The following is a 22,717-nucleotide window of genomic DNA, read 5'->3' as shown; positions in this document are numbered from 1 at the left end:
ACATATCGGCAACACATCAGGTGGTGAGCACCGTAGTCGTTGTCGAACGAGAATAGGACGGACATAAATTCCCGCTTCAGAAGCCAGTATACGACGTATCTACTGTCCTTACACCATGCAAATCCCGGTACCCTCATTATCAAAAAATAGCATACGCGGTCTTCATGGCATCCTGAAAGCTCCGTCACTACTTCCAGGAGTGCTCGATCACGGTGGCCTCCGAAGTACCACTCAATGACATTATAAACAACCGCGATGCTACGGGCCGAAATGCCAAATGGGCCATCGAGCTCCTGCAATTTGACATTACATATAAACCATGTCGAGCTATCAAATCCCAAGTATTGGCCGACTTCATTGCCAAATGGACAGAGGCCGGACTCCCTAAAGAGTATGACACATACTCCAATTGGGTCATGTACTTTGATGGCTCCAAAATGCTGGCAGGGTTAGGAGCGGGTGTCACTTTAACATCCCCTACGGGTGACGTCGTCCAGTACATTCTCCAAATACTATACACAGACTCCAATAACGCAGCCGAATATGAGGCCATATTGCATGGTCTCCGGATGGCTGTCTCCATGGGCATACAACGCCTAGAAGTGCGTGGGGATTCAAACCTTGCAATATCTCAAATAAATGGATACTTTGACGCTAAGGATCCTAAGATGGCAGCGTATCGGAACACAGTCATAAAAATGTCGGCCCGGTTCGAGGGGCTCGAGTTCCATCATGTGGCTCGAGAAAGTAATCAAGCGGCGGATGTTCTTGCTCGTATTGGCGCTAAGCGCGACCTCGTCCCACCTAATATGTTCCTGGAAAGGCTTTTTAAGCCATCTGTGGTGTGGCAGGAGGAAAACAACAATACTAGTCTGGACCCAAACATAACCCCAGTTCCCGGAAACACCGACATAACACCATCGGCGCATCTCATCATGGTAGTCATTGCCCCATGGACCGAACCTTTCCTGGCCTACCTTAATAGGAAGGAGCTTCCCGAGGACCAGAATGAGGCCCACCGCATTGTCCGGCGCTCAAAGGCCTACAAGGTTCATGATGGAGAGCTCTACAAGAAAAGCGCCACCGGAGTCCTTCAATGATGTATATCCGAAGAAGAGGGGCGGCAGCTCTTGGCTGAGATTCATGCCGGACTCGGTGGTCACCACGCCGTAGCTCGGGCCCTTGTTAGCAAGGCCTTCCGTACATGGTTTTATTGGCCGACGGCCCGAGCAGACGCACAGGACCTTGTCCAACTTTGCGTCGGATGCCAACTCTTTGTCAATCAAAGCCATATGCCCCCACCGCCATACAAACAATCCCCATCACTTGGCCTTTCACGGTCTGGAGACTCGACATGGTTGGACCCCTTAAAGGGGGAAAGCCATAAGAAAAAATATCTGCTGGTTATGGTGGACAAATTCACTAAGTGGATAGAGGCCAAACCGGTCAAAACGGCTCAGTCCGGCCCGGTGATAGATTTCATATCCGAGGTTGTGCACCGTTATGGTGTCCCACACAACATCATTACTAACAACGACTCCAATTTCATAGCCGACAAGGTCAAAACCTGGTGTACTCATCTGGGTATTAAACTAGATTACGCCTTCCTCTACCACCCACAAACCAACGGTCAAGTTGAACGCGCCAACGGTCTTATTATGAACGACATCAAGCCCAGACTAGTGCGGTCTCTAAAAGAATCAGACAAGCACTGGGTTGAGGAGCTCGACTCCATACTCTGGGGCTGTGGACCACGCCAAACGGTACTGCCGGGTGCACACCCTTCTTCATGGTGTATGGTGCAGAGGCCGTATTGCCCTGCGATATTATTAACGACTCACCTAGAGTGCGTATGTACGAAGAGAGAGAAGCCGAGCTCGATCGGCAAGATAGCCTAGACGCCCTGGAGGAGGAACGCGATGTCGCAAAAGCCCGTTCAGAAGTTTACCAACAGCAGGCTCGACGATATCAAAGCAGAGAAGTACGGGCCAAGACTTACAACGTTGGCGAACTCATTCTACGCCTCCCGGAGAAGAAAAAGGACAAACTCAGCCCAAATGGGAGGGTCCCTTCATAATTGACGAAGTTCTCACCAGTGGAGCATACTGTCTTTGCAATGCATAAGACAATCACCTCGAGCCGAACCCCTAGAACACGGCCAGACTCCGGAGATTCTACGCCTAGTGCTACACCCCTTGTTCGTCTCCTCCTCCTCCCTTGTAGTGTCCATTATTTTTTCTCTCTTTTCCGACTACTTTCTTCTTTCTCGCTTTAAAGTTTTGATGTGGCTAGACCGCACACCATGGGCACATACATTCAACATGTACGCCACTTGTACCTGGGGGCTTCTCGGACAGAAGTTCTTGTCATTCTTTGAGCATCAAGCTCCTTACATATGAGTTTTTTCCTTATGTACCATTTATTTGCCATTATATGCGTCGATATGACTTAAGTTTTGGCCAAGCTGGGTTGCCCAGCTCCTGTGCTTATGCCCTACGTTCCCGTTAGTTTGGCTAGGGCATAAAGGGAGCATCTCTGCGATTGTTACCGCTGGGTCATCCGGATGTGTACCTCAGACTGGGTGAAGCCGAAAGCTAGTGTTCTTAAGGGAATATTTGGTCGGTGAATTAAAGATGTTTTTAAACTCACTCCATTTTGCACCCCCAAAGTTATACAAACCGTGGTGCTCACATCACAATTCGGACATGCGCACTAAACGCATATACACCCAGGGAAAGGAACCCTTAACGGAACTATTCTCTATGGAAGATGTTTCTTACAATATCAATGTAATATAACATAGCTAGCCGGATACAACTTGTCTGTTCAAGCAACTATGACCCCTACGCCTAGTTTTCCAGGCATACCCCGGCGTATTCGGCTGCGACGGTATTCGGAAACACTCTGCACCTTCGGGGCCGGAGGTTGAAGCGAAAAGGTCTGCCATGGCAAATGATATACAATTCAGCTAGATGAGGAAAGTACAGAGTCACTTAGACTCGAACACCTCCTCTTCTATACCGTCCAACTGGCAATCTAACTTACAATCCTGTTGGGAATATTTGGCGGCCACCTCTACTTTGTCATATACTAAACTAACGGGAATTTCTTCCCCATTCGATCCTAGCAGTCCGACACGAGCCATGTGATTAGGATCCAGCTTGATATATCGCGTCTTCACCATGGCCCAGGCCTCGCGCGCACCCTCTCGGCATGCCGATATCTCCCACAGCCGGATACGCCGTCGCGCTCCCTTGAACAACTCTATCAGCTCCTCCATGCTTCCTAGAGGGGGTCGGATGGCCATAAGGCCTTGGCTACACTCCACCTCGCCTGCCGAGCTTGCTCGCGCAACTGCGACAGCCCTTGCAGAAGATCACTCGATGATCCGGACACCTCCTCTTCGGGGCGGTTCGTCAAAACACATGCAATTACAGCTATATCAGCTATGCCACCTCCAAAATTGTTATAAAACAAAAATGGCCACATACTGAATATGCCGCCTCGCGGCTTCTTGTTCTCCTTTACAGAGTCAGCTAGCCGAGCTCGCACATCTTTCAGTTCTTCGCCCAGTTTGGAGTTCGAATCCTGGAGTTTCTTCTTCTCTTGGAAGACTTTTGTCAATACACGCTCGCCCGCTGCTAGTAGCTTTTTGGCCCCGCTTTCTTCGCTTTGAGCGGCATCCAACTGCTCCCATACTTGGTTTAATGGCCGAACAGAACAATTAGCACCCAGATTCGCACTATCGGTGTATCATTATGAATTTTCGATAGAAGCAAACATTACCGGGAGATGTCGTGTATTTCTCCAGTTCGTCATTGGCAGCAAGCAGCTGGCGCTGACACTTTTCCAGCTCCTGAGCTAGCTGGGTGTTCTTCGCCGTAAGCACCTGGTCATGCATTGATCCTTAAATTAGTTGTTCCAACTCCTTTAAGTCTCGGGGGCTACTGTCATATGGTTATCATAGTAAGACCAAACAAATTTACTTGCACATCTTTCAAATGTTGCTTTGTGGCCTGGTTAATCCTATCTCGAGCAGTTCGAATATACGCATTGGTCGAGTTGAAGGCGTTAAACGACTCTTCTGAAAAGCTAGGGTCTTGTAAAATGGCCCGGCGGCGCCGATGATTCATCACGCTCTCCACCTCCGAGTTGGTGACAGATACATCATCCGAGCCCTCGGCTGGAGGACAGTCCGGCTTCGCCTCCGTATCAGCCCCCGCCTTCATGGTAGGATTTGAATCTTGGCTGGGGGGAGTACGGCTGCTCGAACCTCCGGATACGGTCCGGCGCATCTTTCTCCTGGCACATGGATAACAGGAAGGTCACGGTTGGACGTAACTGCTCAGGTGCAGGTTGGCAGATTCATACCTCTTCGATGAAGGCACGGCCGTATCTTCGTTCGCTTTCCTCTTGGGGGACGCTCTCTTCGGAGGTACCCTTGGAGTAGTATTGCGCGCCGAACCCTTCCCCTTTGGAGCACAAGACAGTGCGGTGGGTAAGAAGGAAGGCGAAATCTCTTTTTGAATAAGTTGTGTTCGGATCACTTACATGTGAAGCTGGAAGAGGACCAGGGTAGTCGGCGATGATGGCCACCTCTATGCCATCATAGCTCGTCTGGTAAAACACCCCCTCCGCAAGCACCACAAATATCTCCGGATCCTATTCGAACCCGGGATCGAGCTCCCAGTTGTGATCCTCCGGCTGTGGGGCGGGACTATAAAATCCCTCGGTGACCTTTCGCCAGTGCTGTCATAAGCAGACAAAGTTAAAAAGTTTGTCAAAGGCAATCCGGAGATGCAAGGAGTAAAAACAGAGGGGTCGGGCCTTACCCAGCTGGGAGGGTTATACATAGAGTACCCGTCTCGAAATTTGATGCGGAGATATTCCTTTTCCTCCCCTTTGAACAGTTCAGCTAATGTTTTAGCCAAAGCGGTAGGGGTATCCGGACCTTTCCTGCCGCAGCTAGAGGCATCGTCCTCCCCATTATAGTGCCACAATGGAAGCCCTTTGTATTGGAATGGCTGAACCCCTCGCGCTATGGAAGTCGCCATAACCTCGATTATTGTGAGTCTGGACTGAGTGAGCTCTTTCATCCTCCTCATCAACTGACGAACCTCCGCTCCATCTTCCTCTTCAAGACTCCGAGGATGCCAACTATGGCGTTTCTTCAGCGGGACGCGCGCAAATTCAGGAAGACTCTTTCGAACTGGGTCGGGAAGCGCAACATCCTCTATATAAAACAATTCGGAGGGCCAGTCATCATGTGCCTTCCTTGGTGTGCCGGATGGATATCTGGTATCGGCGATGCACCATACTTCGGCTCCGCCCACTTCAAATATTGACCCTTCGTGATTACGCGGGACGAGACAGAACAGCTTCCTCCACAACTCGAAATGAGCCTCGACGCCTAGGAAAAGTTCGCATAAAGCGACATAACCCACAATATGCAGAATAGAGGCCGGAGTGAAGTTGTGCAGCTGGAGGCCGTAGTACTCCAGGAGCCCTCGGAGGAATAGATGGATAGGAAATCCAATGCCTCTTAGCAGGTAGGGGACAAAACACACTCGCTCTCCCCCAGACGGATTAGGGAAGTCCTCTGCCAGAGTCCCCTCATTGAAGGAAGCTAGCACCGTTCAAACAGGGACTAGATCTGCATGGGGAAGGTATCCCTGCGTTTGCAACTTCGTCAAACGGCTATGAGACACGGAACACTTCTCCCACTCGCCTTTCTCTGGGCCGGGACAAGCAGAGGAGCTCGGGACGCTAGCCATGCTGGAATTGTTTCTCCGAAGCAGTCTCTGGGGATTTCTTCTGCGTAGCGCTGAATGGATCTAGGATCCAATCTCTTTAAATAGGCTCTCTTCCTCGCATGGTTGGGGTGTTATTCGTGAAAACACCATGACTTTCCACATTCGCTCGACACGTGGAGGACAAAAATTATTCAATGCACAGAAGCCAAGGAGGCGACATTAGGGTCAATGGCCGAATACATTACTTGGAGATCATTGAAGGGGGAACCCGCCTTGCAATGCCGAAGACAACATGTGTGCCGAGCACCTTGCTATTGAAGACTGGTTCGGGGGCTACTGAGGGAGTCCTGGACTAAGGGGTCCTCGGGCGTCCGGCCTGTTATCTATGGGCTGTACTGATGGGCTGTGAAGACATGAAGGCCGAAGGCTGCACCGTGTCCGGATTGGACTCTACTTGGCATGGAAGGCAAGCCTGGCGACCGAAGATTCCTTCTTATGTAACCGACTCCATGTAAACCCTAGATCCAGTCGGTGTCTATATAAACCGTAGGGGATAGTCCGGAAAGGACACCACATATACTCATTATACCATACCTACATAGGCTAGACTTCTAGAGTTTAGCCATTACGATCTCGTGGTAGATCAACTCTTGTAATACTCATATTCATCAAGATTCAATCAAGTAGGAAGTAGGGTATTACCTCCATAGAGAGGGCCCGAACCTGGGTAAACATCGTGTCCCCCGTCTCCTATTACCATCGATCCTAGACGCACAGTTTGGGACCCCCTACCCGAGATCCGCCAGTTTTGACACCGACATTGGTGCTTTCATTGAGAGTTCCACTGTGCCGTCGATGAAAGGCTCGATGGCTCGCCTTTTCGTTAGAGACAATGTTACCGCAGGGGTAGTTTTGTCCCCGGGCCGAACCCTCCAGCCGGGCGACTTTACTATGATCGCCCGTTCGGCCGCGGAGCCGACGATGACCTCTCGGGCCATCGAAAATCCCCTTCACATCAACTCCAAGCACTCCAAGCAGATGGATCCGATCAAGCTTTCATCCTTAAATGAGCTCCTAGATCGCATAGCCACTTTGGGAATCATCATAGATTACGATCAGATCAGGCCTAAAACCAACCAGGGAGAAACTGAAACTCCACCGGTCACCCACCAGATCATGGTAGTCGTGGAGTAGGCAAAGTCAGAAGCCGGGTGCGCGGAGAGTAATGAGTCAGTGGCCGGCTTCTCCGTGTCCGCCGCCATCATCGAGGAGAAGTAGAACACGGGAGGCCGCCACCGCTTGGTTCCCATGAAGGCCACACCGAGGCGACGACTACATATACAAGTGGTTTCTTGGCTGCTTCATCTCTTCCGAGGACCTTCGTTGACCCTGTGAGTGTCTGCCGGACATGAGGAAGATAAAAGGATCTGTGGGCAGCCATTTAGATTAGGTATTAATTATACCGTGAGAGCCAGATTAACACCACTTAGTTCATGCAAAATGCAATGAAATCCATCGTGTTTATATGAAGATCCGCCTTTTTATATGAAATCATTCATGCTTATATGAAATCAGTCCATGTTTGCACGAATTTCCTCTGGTTGGTTAGAGTTGTGAAAATGTATGCCGCTGGTGTTGGATGTCGTCCTCCGCGGAAGGAAGCGGGAGGAAAGTTGCTGGTTTCCAATAGAGAATAATAGAGTCACATCCAATCCATTTGAGTTAATTGCGCGTATGATTCTCCCTCTATAAAAAGTTAATTGCATCCTTAATCTTGTATTCTAAGTATTCTGTGGGTTCCACTATTAGTACAGTGTACATGACTTGCAGGCTGCCTACAGACTCGAACAGAAAGTTAAAAAGAAGCAAATCCATCCTTAATCGTGTGTTCTAAGTACTCTGTGGGTTCCACTATCAGTACAATAGCGAAAGAAGTATATATTAAAAAAATATAAAAAACTAAAGTTTAGGACAAAATTCAAACCCAGGTCATCGCGTTGCGAGCATCCGGCCCGAACCAGTACATGATGACCCACAAGTATAGGGGATCAATCATAGTCCTTTCGGTAAGTAAGAGTGATGAACCCAACGAGGAGCAGAAGGAAATGACAAGTGGTTTTTAGCAAGGTATTCACTGCAAGCACTGAAATTATAAGTAACGAGTAGTTTGATAGCAAGATAATTTGTAAGGAGCAAGTAACGATAGTAGTAACAAAGGTGCAGCAAGGTAGCCCAATCCTTTTGAGGTAAAGGACAGGCCAAAATGGTCTCTTATGATAAGAAAATTATTCTTGAGGGTACACGGGAATTCCATCTAGTCACTTTCATCATGTTGGTTTGATTTATGTTCGCTACTTTGATAATTTGATATGTGGGTGAACCGGTGCTTAGGTGTTGTTCTTACTTGAACAAACCTCCTACTTAATATTAACCCCCTCGCAAGCATCCGCAACTATGAGAAAAGTATTAAGAATAAATCCTAACCATAGCATTAAACTTTTGGATCCAAATCAGTCCCTTACGGATAGCGCATAAACTAGGGTTTAACCTTATGTCACTCTCGCAACCCATCATCTAATAACTACTCCACAATGCATTCCCTTAGGCCCAAATATGATGAAGTGTCATGTAGTCAATGTTCACATGACACCACTAAGGGAATCACAACATACATACCATCAAAATGTCGAACACATATAAAATTCACATGATTACTTGCGACAAGATTTCTCCCGTGACCTCAAGAACAAAAGTAACTAATCACAAATGATAATCATGCTCAAGATCAGAGGGGTATTGAAAATCATATTGGATCTGAACATATAATCTTCCACCAAATAAACCATATAGTAATCAACTAAAAGATGTAATCAACAATACTAGTCAACCATAAGTATCAATCTATAGTTCCAATACAAAGATTGAACACAAGAGATGAACTAGGGTTTGAGAGGAGATGGTGCTGTTGAAGATGTTGATGGAGATTGCCCTCCCCAAGATGGGAGAGTTGTTGCTGCTGCTACTGATGATGATGATGATGATGATTTCCTCCTCTTGGGAGGGAAGTTCCCCCGGCGGAATCGCTCCGACGGAGGGGAAAAGTGCTCCTACCCAAGTTCTGCCTTGAGACGGCGGCGCTTCATCCCGAAAGTCCTCTCCTTATTTTTTCTAGGTCAAAATGACTTATATACCAGAAGAGCGGCACCGGAGGTGGGCTGAGGAGGGCACAACCCACTAGGGCGCTCCTGGGCTCCCTGGCGTGCCTAGGTGGGTTGTGCCCACCTGGTGGGCCCCTCTGGTAATTATTTGCTCCAATATTTCTTATATATTCCATAAAAAATATCCGTAAAGTTTCAGCTCATTTGGAGTTGTGTAGAATAGGTAGCCTGACATAGCTTTTTTCAGGTCTAGGTTTCCAGCTGCCAGAATTCTCCCTCTTTGTGTGAACCTTGCATATTATGAGAGAAAAGGCATTATAATTACTCCAAAAGCATTATTATAGATAAAAACAATATAAATAACAGTAGGTAAACATGATGCAAAATGGACGTATCAACTCCCCCAAGCTTAGACCTCGCTTGTCCTCAAGCGAAAACCGAAATCGAAAAGCATGTCCGCATGCTTAGAGAGAGTGGTGTCGATAAAAAAAATACGAACATAGAAGCATCATGTATATTATTATAACAGCAACAAACTTTAACATAAAACTTTATCACAAAACCTTTATTATAAAATTTCATCATAAACTTCTCGTGAGCAAGTAAGAATTCACCACAACATCAAAGTATAAAGTATAAACTCTATTGGAAACCAACAAACTATGTTCTTAATCAACTTTGCAACTACAATTCATCAGCTTTTCAGGAAGTTTCACGTATCGGAGCCTTTAAGCAAGTCCACATACTCAACCATCATATAGTCTTCTATGATTTCTAACACTCACCGCATACACATGAGAAAAATGCTTCAACGAACACATAGAAAGATAGGGGCTTATAGATTTTGCCTCCCAACATACTCACCTCAAGGGTGATGTCAACAATAATAACTCATGTTACCCACATCCAACTGGATATATGTGCCTAGATCTTTCCTCACCACATGATGCTTTCCAACACTACAAAAAAATACACTTCCGTGATGATACGTGTTTGTCACAGTAGGTCGCGTTTTCTGTCATGCATGTACATCCATGACAAATTTATGACAGAATCAAGATAGTCATACCTGTGCTGTCATAGAAGTGTTCCATGACATTGCCAAAATTATCATCACGGAAGTGTCCACTTCCATGACGATAGATCGCACGTCACAGAAGTGCTTTCGTCAAGGGTGACCGACACGTGGCATCCACCGTAACGGAACGCCGTTAAGCTATCGGGTCGGGTTTTGGATCCGATAACCCGTTAACAGCCCCGACCAATGGGGATTTTCCTTGTGTAAAATCATCATTCGCTGGAGGAAACACGTGTCGGCTCACCGTTGGGACAGATGTCATCCGCTCATTGGACCGAAGGCGCCTATGATACGGCGACACGTGGCACGACCCAATAGAGGCCCATTCCTGTGAAAAGGCCGGCCCGTTTGACTTGGTCAAAAGGTGGCGAGCCGGCCCACGGAAAGCCTGTTAACGGCCTGTTCGCATATAGCCCATTTACAGCCCGCTAACCCAAGGCCCGTTACGCCCTATCCGAATTAGGCCCAGTAGCATCATCTGGGCCGTCCAATATGATTCAGCCCGTTTTAACTTCCGGCCCATGTGTGGCCCATGACTTCTTTCGGCCCGTATGAGGACCTTTGTAACTCTTGGCCCATTAACGGCCCGTGGTGAAACTGGCCTGTAATGAACAGTGTATAACTTTATACCCATTAACAACCCGTTATTCCATTGGGCCGTTTCCAGCCCAAGTTATCTTTCGGCCTTCTCAAAGCCCATTGATTCTTGGGCTCATTTGCAGCATTCGGTAACATACGGCCCGTTACTGTCATTTTCTGCTTGTGGGCCAAATTCAGCCTGTCGTTACAGTCAGCCCGTTTGCGGACCGTTAATACATTGGGCCGTTTTCATGTCAAAAAAACCCGTTGGGCTGTTTTCATAGAGTTATCAAATATGGCCTATTAACGGCCCATTATGGTCCACGAATAGTATGACCCATGATTGGCGAAATGATGATATGCCCCGTAGAAGGCCCATGGATCCTATGGCCCGTATGAGGCCCATGGATAGTACGGCCCGTAGAAGGCCCGTGGATCGTACGGCCCGTAGAAGGCCCATGGACCCTATGGCCTGTAGAAGGCCCATGGACCCTAAGGCCCGTATAGAAGGTCGATCGATCATACGGCCTTCAAGAGGCCCATGGTTACAACAGTCCGTGTGTTGCCATGATTATTTCGGCCTAGTTACCAAAAATAGGCTATTGTGGCCACTAGAAAAAAACAGAAAAAGAACTGCAGTGACTACAAGCAAACAACTAAACAAGACAATATGGAAATAAATAAGCAAGCAATTAATGCTAGCCTATTACCGCTATTACACATATTACATCCATTGGGCATCAAAGTTCGCCACCAATGCAAATATAGGGAACAGAGCAGCACATTACATACACTGGCCATCAAAATTGGCCACCAGTGCAAATAGACGCGGCAGGAAAACAAGAGCATAACTGAAACAACTTCAGAAGAGCTCAAGAAATGTTATCCTGGGTATCCACCATGCTGGCAATAAGCTTAGCAAGCTGATTAGTTTTGTCCTGTTTGGCGCTAAAATCCTCCAACGCTTGTTGTTGCACCAGGAAGTATGCATCTGAATGCTCCAGGGACTTCCGCAGTCCTTCCGCTTCTTGTCGCAGCACAGCTGATCCATGTCTTTCAGCTTGTAGTTAAGACTCAAGAAACCAAACTGATTCAGATAGTGAGTTTGAATAGCTTGTGCAAGCGGTAGTGGCTAAACCAAGACAGGACTTTGGGGTTGTCTTGCTGTCTTCAAGATAGTCTTCCTTAGCTGTTTTATCAGGTTTGTTGGAGACCAACAAGGATGTGTCACTATCCTGAATCTTATTTGCATTCCTTCCTTTACCATTGCTTAATAAGGCACTCTTCCCCAATATTCTGTTAGCATTCTAAAAGAAGAAAGAAGCAGACACATAACAAGTTTAGCATGTACTAGTATATGAAACTCATTTCGGTGAACCACTTCATTAGTAAGGTGGACAGGATTAAACTACCAACTCTTCTATTGCCATGTACTAGTACATAATAAAAGCATCAAACAAACATATATCTATGTCCTATGGTCACTGCATTGTCTTGCCAGACACGGTTCAAATCATATCAGTTCAAGACAAAGCATCGGTGAAAGAATACAAAGCGTGGGAAACAACACGACACAACAAGATTTCAGATGGGTCCCACGGGTCTACATGTACAACAACACTATTGGCTCTGTTGTGATGCTAGTAATGTGCATGATATGAAAGTCTACTATATACACAATTGAAATTGAAATCAACAAAGCTATTGATAAGAGCAAACCTGTTAAAGAAACATGCGTGAACATACCTGTTGTGCCATTGGAGTTTCAATTGGATCCTTCAATTTAAAAATAAGTTTGTATGAGTAAATACAGTGATACAAGAGCAAAGCAATCATAGTAAAAAAAGGCGCGCCTGAGCGAGCGCTTAAGCGCGCCTAGGCTCTAGGCGTTGGCAAAACGCATTGCGCATAACTACGCATAATCTGTGCATAACTACGCATAAGCATGCGCTTTGGTCAGTAAAGTGCAAGGCGGTGGCAAAACGCACAATTAACACCTAGCGCTTTTTCGAACTATGATAGCAATGGAATCTTAAATTAGAACAGTTGTTCTTCAGGTTTAGGCACTTTTTCTACATTAACAGAGTACAGTAAGACGCAAGAATATAATACTTAAAAATAGAAAATGAGCTCATAGACCTTACCACATTCTTGGTTCGGGACCAGTACAGAACAAGGCGTTCCCAGTCATCGTCCAGTAAATGTGTCTCAGGAGAACGTAAGGGAATTTGATGAGTTTGTTTGCCGGTGAAGTACGTTTTCTTCAGGTAATTCTGATACTACCACCAAGCATTCTTGAAGATAGCAGAGCTATTAGCACAGGTTACCTCATCCTGAGTTTCCAAATCGGTCCTTCTCAATAGAGAAAAATGGGAAATTTTGTTGTATTATAACCATCATGGAGGTAGGATGTATGGGACGAAGCAAAGTAATTGCCATGAATAACATTGCTTACACATAACTCCTGGACAAACACCTGCAACTGGCATTTTCCTTCATCTTCAGTATAATATTTCCAAGATGGGAAGATACGCACATACGATTTAACAACATCAAATGCGATAGATGCTAAACTACGACTAGCTGGTTGTGCTTCCTCCACAGGAATAGGCGTACTAACTGGCGGAGTTGGGGTTCGCCGTGATAGTACTGGACCTTTGGGCACTAGAGCTGCCTTACTAACTGCTCTTGTTTGGGAGCTCTGTGGTGGAGATGGTGCTGTGTCAACAAGAACTGGGTTACTATCGGCTGGGGTTGGGGTTAGATTGGGTGAAGCTGGTTCTCTGTCCATCGCAGTAGGGGTACAATCTGCGAGAGTTTGGGTTATGTGTGGTAGGGATGGTTCTTGTGCATGTACAACCGGGGTGCTATCTCCACCAAGAGGTAGCACTGTTTTATTTGAAGACCGTGTTTTTAGTCCGCTAGATACTGGCATCACCCCCTCCAATTCAAATGGCTGATAAACATGAAACGTAGTTGAATGTACAGACATTGTATGAGAGACAGATGCAATAGATAGTGCGGAAAAAGAGGGCACGAAATAGTTGACATGTATATTGTTTAGCTAAAACAGATAGCATGACATAATTTCACATATATGATGTCTATCTAAACTGGATAGCATAGCATAACATAATTCAAAGATATGATGAATAACTAAACAGGATCTCATGACATAATTCACCTACATGTTATCTAAGGAATCAGGATTGCATCATTTAATTCACATATGTGATTTATATGCTAAACAGAGGGCATTCGATATGATGTCTGAACTAAGAACATGGTGTTGAATATTGTGTATATGATGTCTAAACTATGCAATGCAAGACACCATATGCATGATATGAGCAGTATAACCATGCCAAGTTAGAGCATACACCTCAGTGGGGGAATAGGACTGGTCATCTGTCTCTGAATACATCTCTGAGGAGCTATCGGGACCCAACAAGAGATCTGCTTCGACAGGTAGCACTGTCTGCTCTGAAGGCCTTGTTTTCACTCCAGATTTTTCCATCTCCCACCCAAATGGCTGATTCACAGGAAGAGTAGTTTAATGTACAAACATTGTCAACAAATGGAAATGTAATGAAGAAAAGGATGGGCAAGATATCATTCAAATATATGATGCCTGGTTAAACAGGATGGCATTGCACATTTCACATATATTATGGCTGGCTAAAATACATGAGACTGCATAATTCCCATATATGATATAGAAATTAAACAGGTGGCATTACAGAACATGTCTAAACTAAGCAGATGACATATATGATGTCAAAAGTAGGCACTGCAAGGCAACATATGCATGATATGACTAACATCATCATGCCAAGGTAGAGCAAACACCTTGGGGTAAATAGGAGTGGCCAGCGGCGTCTGAATCCACCTCAGAACAGATATCTTCCTCTCTATTACAATCTGGAGAGGGGTGGGGAGGGTTTGCCATTGAACCCACCATGGAGCGATGTCTGCATGACATTGTATTGCCACGCAAAACTCTTCTCTTTTTCTCTACATGTTCAGCATGACTGTGTACAATATCTGACATGCATACGAAAAAATATGGTGAGATTATGTAAGGAGAGCATGCAAAAATTTAGAGTGATGGTAACAACCAGTGGATCAACGTTTTTCCGTTGAACCAAAATAGCCCTAATGGATCGACGTGAATGTATAGTAATAAGTGATGCAACAAGTGTACAACCTCTTTGCCGTAGCCGTGTCGACCTCAGCATCATTGGGTTGGTCACTAAAATAGTTGAGGCAGAGGTGGCTGTCGGAGGTGTGGAGGAGGATCTGAGGAATCTGTAGACGACGTCCAGGGCACTGCTCTATTGTGATGGATCGTTCTGTCGTTGGAGCAGCTCCGGTGAGCCATAAGACGTCAAGGCTGAAGCAGCACAAGATAGACATCGTCAATCTCAAGTGGGATTCTAATAGCATCTCCAATAGATGATGTAAAATGGATGTAAAATTAACATCACCAAAAACCACCTGACTACAACAGATGAGGTAAAAACTGTTGACTCTGAACTTAACTATCGAAACTGAAATTTACTGTGGAGTCTGAATGCTACTGTCGAAACTGATCGCAATGGTAGGAGAGAGGCACTTGACATGTAGTTTAGGGAGGGCCTACAGTTCATCTTCAACCTGCACCCCCCTGAGCCGCTAGCCACCACTGGCCGAACCGCTGGCCCCAGCGCCGCCTCACCGCCCTGAAACAACTCGCCACCGCCACCCCGGCCGGCCCTCTAGTCCCCCCGCCCCCACCCTGAACCCTAAGATAGATAGTGGGGTACCTCTCCGACGAGCCCCCGTCCCCGCTGCGGGTGGTTCTTTCTTAACTCCGGCGAGCCCCCCCAACCCCTGAAAATCGACTGACCCAAAAGTCGATTCAGTCGACTGAAGTGTGGCTTAATCGGATCAGAGCAGCAGCACGAGCGAGGGGGAGAGCAGCAGCAGCTGGGCGAGTGAGCGATCGAGCAAGAGCCGGAGCAGCAGCAGCAGCGCGAGCGAGCGAGCGAGCGAGAGCCGGAGCAGCAGCAGATTCGGCTGGTATGGACGCCACCGCCAAAGGGGCCTCGCACTGGGGGAGAGCCGCCATGGAGATGTCGCCTGTGGCGCCGGCTTCAAGGTAGCCTCTCCATGGGGGTGTGAGATGGAGCACCGTCGGCGTCGGGAGGTCGAGTTAAGGAGAAGGTGCAATGTGATGAGTGTACAACCTCTTTGCTGGCGCCGAGTAGGCCTCGGCTTCGTCCGAGGAGTCGGTGAGGATGTTGCGGTTGTGGTGGAGCAGGTTAAGGCAGCGCTGTGGGGATGGAGCAGCCGCGATAGATAAGGCGATCGTCGGAGCAGCTCCTTGGAGGTGGAGGACGGGGCGGCTGAACCAGCAGGACGGCGAGATGGACGACGGATCCTCATCCAGGGAGGTGGATGAGGGACGTTGAGCTGTTGCGGTGGATGACGTCGTCGGGGAAGAGGCTCCGGCTGGGCAGCGGTGACGTGGTGGACGACGGAGGGTGGGGTTTCGCGGCTGGAGAGGAGAGGTTATGGCGGCCTAGGATTTCGAATGGCGAAAAGGGGGCAATGGGAGGGGGTGAAGCATGACATAGGGACGCGCTTGTCCAAAATGTAGAGTGTGTTACAAAAGTACCCCCCACCGATTTGAACTAGCGGCCCTTTCGGCTCAGGGTTAGAAGGGGGATTTCGCGTGTTGGGATTTGGTAGCTGGAGGGAATTTTCGCGCGCGTTGTAATTTCGGGATAGCAAGGCGCGGGTTGTGAAGGCGCCAGTTTTGGGAGCACAATATCTGAATTTTCGGGATATAACAAGACACAGGTTGAATTTTAGGGACAACTCTAACATGTAGTAATATTGTACTTGTACGTACCAAATCAATTCGCACTTCCCTCAACCAAAAATAAAACGAAAATAATAAAACTATTCACACCACACAAAGAGAGAGTCTTGCCTCGTTTTACTATACAAATGCTATTCAAAGCTACTCCCTCCTTCCATCTATATAGGGCCTAATGCGTTTTTTGATGCTAACTTTGACCAAATATTAGAGCAATGATATATGAGATGCAACTTACACAAAAGCACACCGTTAAATTCGTCTGTGGAAGGTTCTTTCAACGATATAATTTTCACATTGTGCATGTCATGTACTATTAATCTTGTCAATAGTCAAAGGCGGTCTTAAAAATCTCATTACGCCCTATATAGATGGAAGGAGGGAGTATGAATCCATGTTATGTCCGATTAAATTTTTTTGCTTGCTGTATAATGCATGTAACCTACTCATACCAACATTTTAGTGCATTCCAAATGTCTATACTACTGCTGCAATTCGAACTAAATTTGAATTCGTTTCTCTATTTCAATAAGAATCTACAATCATGATTGTTGCCAACTTCAACCATCATAGTTTCCTTGCTATCCGCCAGATATAAATCGGACGGCCAATAATGCAGGATGGCAGGCACACCATCATCAACAACTCCGTTTTTTATAAGAGTAGAGATAAAATATATTAAATGTAGTATAACATGTTCATAACCACACCATGTGTATCACCGTTATATATATTCACACATGCGTCGGTTTGAAACACTATGATAAATTCTTCAAATATCCGAATTCGCTTTTTATAATGAAGTATATATGATCTCTATTCGTCTTTTACACCCACACAACCCTCTTATCTTTGTATCTAGCGCTAACTTTCTCTTGTGCATGTACACGCCCGCATCCCTCTCACCCTCCCTCAGCATTCTCTAGCTCCATCGCGCAAATTCGTCTTTTCACTTTAGGTCGTTCACCCATGGTGTGTGTAGGCCCCCCAGCTCCTTCTTTACGACACACATCGATCGATATGCCTCTCTAGCCAGGTGTGCCTAGCACAAACACAAGCTTCCCCTCTTCTCTTGTCACCGTCCATGCCTCACTCCCACCACTCTTTTCATCGTTCTCGTACTCGCACACTCCTCCCCCTCGATATAGTATGCCTCTCGTACCACATCCTACATGCATCCCTCTCTCTCTATCCTTCTCCTCGTGCCTCATTTGCTTCTAACACACACATGCATGTATACCGATCGATCTCCGAACATATACCTAGATCGACTTTAACTACCCCCCATCGATCGACGTACCTCACAAGTTATGTCTCTCCTTTCTCTAAATAAGGGCGATTGATCTTCCTATGTAGTTACGTCTGCTTACCACAGCCACATCGTCCCCCCTCATCATTCGTGCATGCCTCCTGACCCGTCTCTCACACGCACGTGCACAAACAACAAGCAGCCATCTCCTCTCTTATTGATATTGCGGGCGTGCCCTCCGTTTGTCTAGCAAGCCTATCCCACCATTTTTTAGAAACAACTCCACTACCACCCCCTCCAACACTCTAGCTCTGTCTCTCTCCCAACCTTATTCCTCTCCTGCACATATGCATGGATGCCGATCGTTCTCCCTTAATACATGAGGCAGATCTATCTCCTTAATACATGAGGTAGGCCTCTCTCCTCCTCCACACATATACCAGCCATTGTACCTCTATAGTTAATTGGGCCTCCCTCTTCCCCCACCACACACCGATAGTCGAGCGCTGCAGGTAGATATCCATGCCACATAGACAAATTGCACATGTCCCATCTCACGTTCCAGTTGGCCAGCCACTCTATATCTCTGATGTGGGCACACACAAATTCGATGGCACTCTTTATCGATCGCGCGCACACACCCACACATCATCCCTCTCTTTGATTCTATGGACACCTCAAGCCGATGATACCTCCACTCTCTTCTCATGGATCGCCCACTCTCTTCTCGTGGAGTATATGTTATATCCAGGACTCTATTTCACACACATTGCATATGTTACATTTTTTGATTGACCCCCCCCCCCCAAAAAACTCTCAAGAACCCACACACTATATCTCTCTAGGTTTGTATCTCTCTCACACAACCCCACGTAGGTGGTGTACATATACAAGAAGAGAATAGGTGCACCATGCATGTACTCACGCTTCGTGCCCAGCCACACCTGCGCGGGTACACTGTGGAGCTCATTTCTTTATGAAATGGCAGCCCACGTGCTAATTTGAACGCATGTAGCGGTTGTTTACCTAGGGAGGTCGTGTACCACGCGTGCACGAGACAAAGTTCGACTTGACGCGTTGCCGCGTTATTTTTAAATAAAGTTATATCGCTCAATGGCACGTACACAGAATATAAAACGATTTTTATGGAGAAAAAGGTAGTCCTCTCACTATATACAATGGAGCATGCCTGCCTGGTTTGTCACTCTTCAGAGTATCTCACACAAGGCTGTGGTGGCCTCTCTCTATCTCACTGTTGGTCACTGATCTGGCCGCATCCCGTCCGCCGGGGGAAAGGGAGTGCGGTGGCCTCTCTCTCTCTCCCTCACCGTTGGTCACTGATCCGGCCGCATCCCGTCCGCTGGGGGAAAGGGAGGAAGTGCATCGTTTCTCCGTTCGACGGCGCCGAGGCCGCACGTCCCGATCTGTGGTACACGCCGTTCTCTTTGACCAAGCTCCGGCGCGACAGGGCCTACGCCACCTGCTCGCAGATTCCGCTCGCCGCTGCTCACCTAGTTACATCCCGACGACCTCCAAGTATCCCCTCCGGGCTTGCTCCACTGCCCGTCTTCCCACGTCGCTGCATGTGGATCTTCCATAGTTCTTTGACCAAAACGTAGCTCGTCCGGTGTACTTTCCATATTGCATTCTCGTCCTCACACCGTTTTAGACAAACACAACCGTGTTGTTAGCTTCCCATAGGACAAGGAATATGCTTATTTTTTGTCGCCGCATGTGTCATCAATTGTTATTGGCCTGTAATTGTTTCCTTTCTACCTCTTTTTTGCAAACAGGGCTATCCATTTCACCTTGTTGCTATTGCAACCTTCTGGTGAACTGCACAAATCACTTTTTTCATAAGAGTGTTTTGTGCGGTTGTACTAAAATGTCACACAGGCAATGTCTCTACATTTCAGTGTGACTGCACAAAGGGAGATTGGTTTTGCTCTATCCTCCTCATCCAACTACGAGCCTAATCTTCTTGAACTAGTTAGTCTTAAGAGAGACTGCAAAGGTGACCGGCTTCTATTTGTGTGTTTATTGTTTCATCAGCAGTCCTCTATTATCGTAATCACACTTAATATCTTTGGAACAGGGACGCTCAGCTCTATTTTAGTGGAACTTCACAAAATGATTGGAATGTTGCATGCTCCAGACAGCTACTTTTTTTCCCAACATGCATTGTTGATTTAGGCAGAGCTGGGGGGACGTTGCTGCCAATGAAAGCATAGATCAATTTTAATTTAACACCTTCCCACAACTCTGTCTTCAGTTGTGATGTAATTATTAGCTCTGATCTGCTAATAATTGACATGCATTAGCAAGGAAGTTAGTTTTTTATTGTTTCTGAAAGAGCATCGATGGCAAGACACGCGAAACAAAAGCTGAAAGCTCACACCATTGTACAATTTCATGTCGCTGGAAAATTATTTGTATAGTACGTCAATTATGTAAACAAATGATGGAAGCTTGATAGCATTGACAGAAGCCTCTTCATCATCCAGGTCCATGTGCCATGCAAAAAATTATACTCCTTCGTTCCTAACTATTTGTCTTTTTACAAATTTCAAACGGGCATATTTTAGAGTGTAGATTCACTCATTTTGCTTCGTATGTGTACTCCCTCCGTTCCTAAATATTCTATTTGTCTTTCTAGAGATTTCAACAAGTGCCTACATACAAAGCAAAATGAGTGAATCTACACTCTAAAATATGTCTATATACACCCGTATGTGCCAGTCCATTTGAAATCTCTAAAAAGACAAATATTTGAGTAGTCACTCGTTGAAATATCTAGAAATACAAATACTCCGGAGTATATTTAAGAACCAAGGGGGTAGTGCACAACCACATGGGAGACTCAGCCCGGTCGTTGCGCCGCATTAATAGTGAGTAATGAGCAGTCAAATCATAAGCCCCACCTTTCCCACTGTAAGTTGCTCTGAAGAAGAACCATCAATACACTCTTCATTGAATCCGCTCATACTACTCCATCCGTCATTGTTTATACAGCGCGCTTCAGAAAAAACAAAAAAATCTGTGGGACCAAGGCGACTAGCGATCGGCCTAAAAATAGCATTGGTAGTTATAGCACGGCGTCTATTACTAGAGGGAATAATGTGTACACACATGCATGCAGTGCTTCCACCCCGGGTACACACATGCATGCACTTACTCCACTCTGTAGTAGTACAGTACATGGAGAGAAAATTGTGGACTTGATTGCGGTTACCACGCCCTAATTAATTAAGCATTAAACCAAACACATCTAAAGTCTCTCTGGTGGTGGAAATGCATTGAGAGAAATGCATCATAATGAAAAGCGCCCTGTAAACTGTGACGTAGGGAGGAGTAGTATGAAGGTGCAAAACCAAGTACGCGTATGGCTAGTCGGTCAACACACGCCCTCTTGGCATATCACTGACATGTGGGACAGGAGTGTGAGCAAACTGATCCCAATTGACAGCAAAGAGCCAACCCGCCGTTGCTTGAGAGAGACGAGGGGGTTGTTTGGTTCTCAGCCTAAGGTTGCCACGTCTAACCTTAGTCATGCCACAACACCGTAGGCATATGTTTGGTTTATTGACACACTTTTGGCTTGCCACACTTTTCTAGTTATATGGCCCACAAGTCATAGGCTCAAATTTTTGCCAAATCTTGCCACACTTGTGGTGGCCATTTTGATAGCCACACTTTTTGTGGTAGCCACAGTTTGCCTAAGATTAGTTGTGGCAAAGTTAGTCATGAACCAAACAAGCCCGAGGAGGGAGAACACACAGACGGGCTCGCACAGAGGCCAAGATATATTCGAGCATGGTTGGTTGATCGATATCATTCATTACATGTTGAGCTACCGTTTTCCGCCCTTCCCCGGAATAAACGTGTACTTTATCAGAGATAAAAAAAAGAGTACAAACTCTCCACCATGCGGTTCTAGTAGTAGTACTACTCGTACTACTGCGCTTGGCTCTTCGCCTCTTCATGAAGTCGAACAATGATGGTACTCCACATGTTGGGTACTACAGTGTATGCCTCTCATAATCTGACACCGAATGGACTGATGCATGTCCACCGAGGGTAGGTTGCATTAGTCAAAAGGCATAAGCGAGCTTCACCTTGTCCTGCAAGCTTCTCCTTGTTCTGCGAGTTGACGGGACACACCAAAAAGTAGTGCTAGTCCATACTCCCTCCTTTCCGGTTAATATGGCTTTGAAACTACTACACAGACAATACTTGTTCGGACAAAAGCTGGACGATGGTGAATCCATTGGCATCTCGTAGTTTGCTCATAGGCATGGACGGCTTGATTAGAACTGTTGTGCAAGAATCGTGCACCATGAGTCATCTGCATAGCAGCGCTCATATGGCTTAATCTTTTTTGCGGGTAAATGAGAGAGCTTTAATCATATATATAAGCATTCTTAGGACGATCAGCCAAGACACTGGTCACTAGGAAGCAAGGTACCCCGCAAAAAAAGAAGTAGGAAGCGAGGTGTTTCATCAAGCCAGCTCTCGGCCACATTCAAAGTGCAGCAAGCACGGTTCGCACGAAGATGCGCCGCAAGGTTTGCTGACCTGTTTACATGCTGAATAACAAAAAAAGAGGAAATATTACCGAGCGCTACTATTTGTAACAGGATATGAGCCAGAATTAAGTGAGAATTGTGGCGAGTGTTCCATGCAATCAACTTCCATTATCACATGCAAGAACCCTCGAAGAGAACCAACTGTGTTGAAGACTACTTTATCACATTTTAAAATTATAATAAGAGTGCAGACGCTCCTCCATCCGGTTCGTACTAGTATAGTACGTACCTTTATAGACTATAGTAGTAGTACTAGTAAACTTTGCACTTGGATGTTCGCCTATTCGGGAAGTCGAACAATAATAGCACTAGTAGTAGTATAGTGTATGCTCCTGGCAATCTGACACCGAATTAACTGTTGCACGTCCACCGCCTGAGCGAGGGAAAGCTTGCATTAGTCAAAAGTTTCTCCTTGTCCTGCGAGCCACCGCGCGCAAGCTTCTCCCGTCCT

This window comes from Triticum urartu, chromosome 1, assembly GCF_003073215.2.
Source record: "Triticum urartu cultivar G1812 chromosome 1, Tu2.1, whole genome shotgun sequence".
Lineage (NCBI taxonomy): Eukaryota > Viridiplantae > Streptophyta > Magnoliopsida > Poales > Poaceae > Triticum > Triticum urartu.
The sequence above is the reverse complement of the archived record's forward strand: the minus strand, read 5'-3'. Positions refer to the sequence as shown.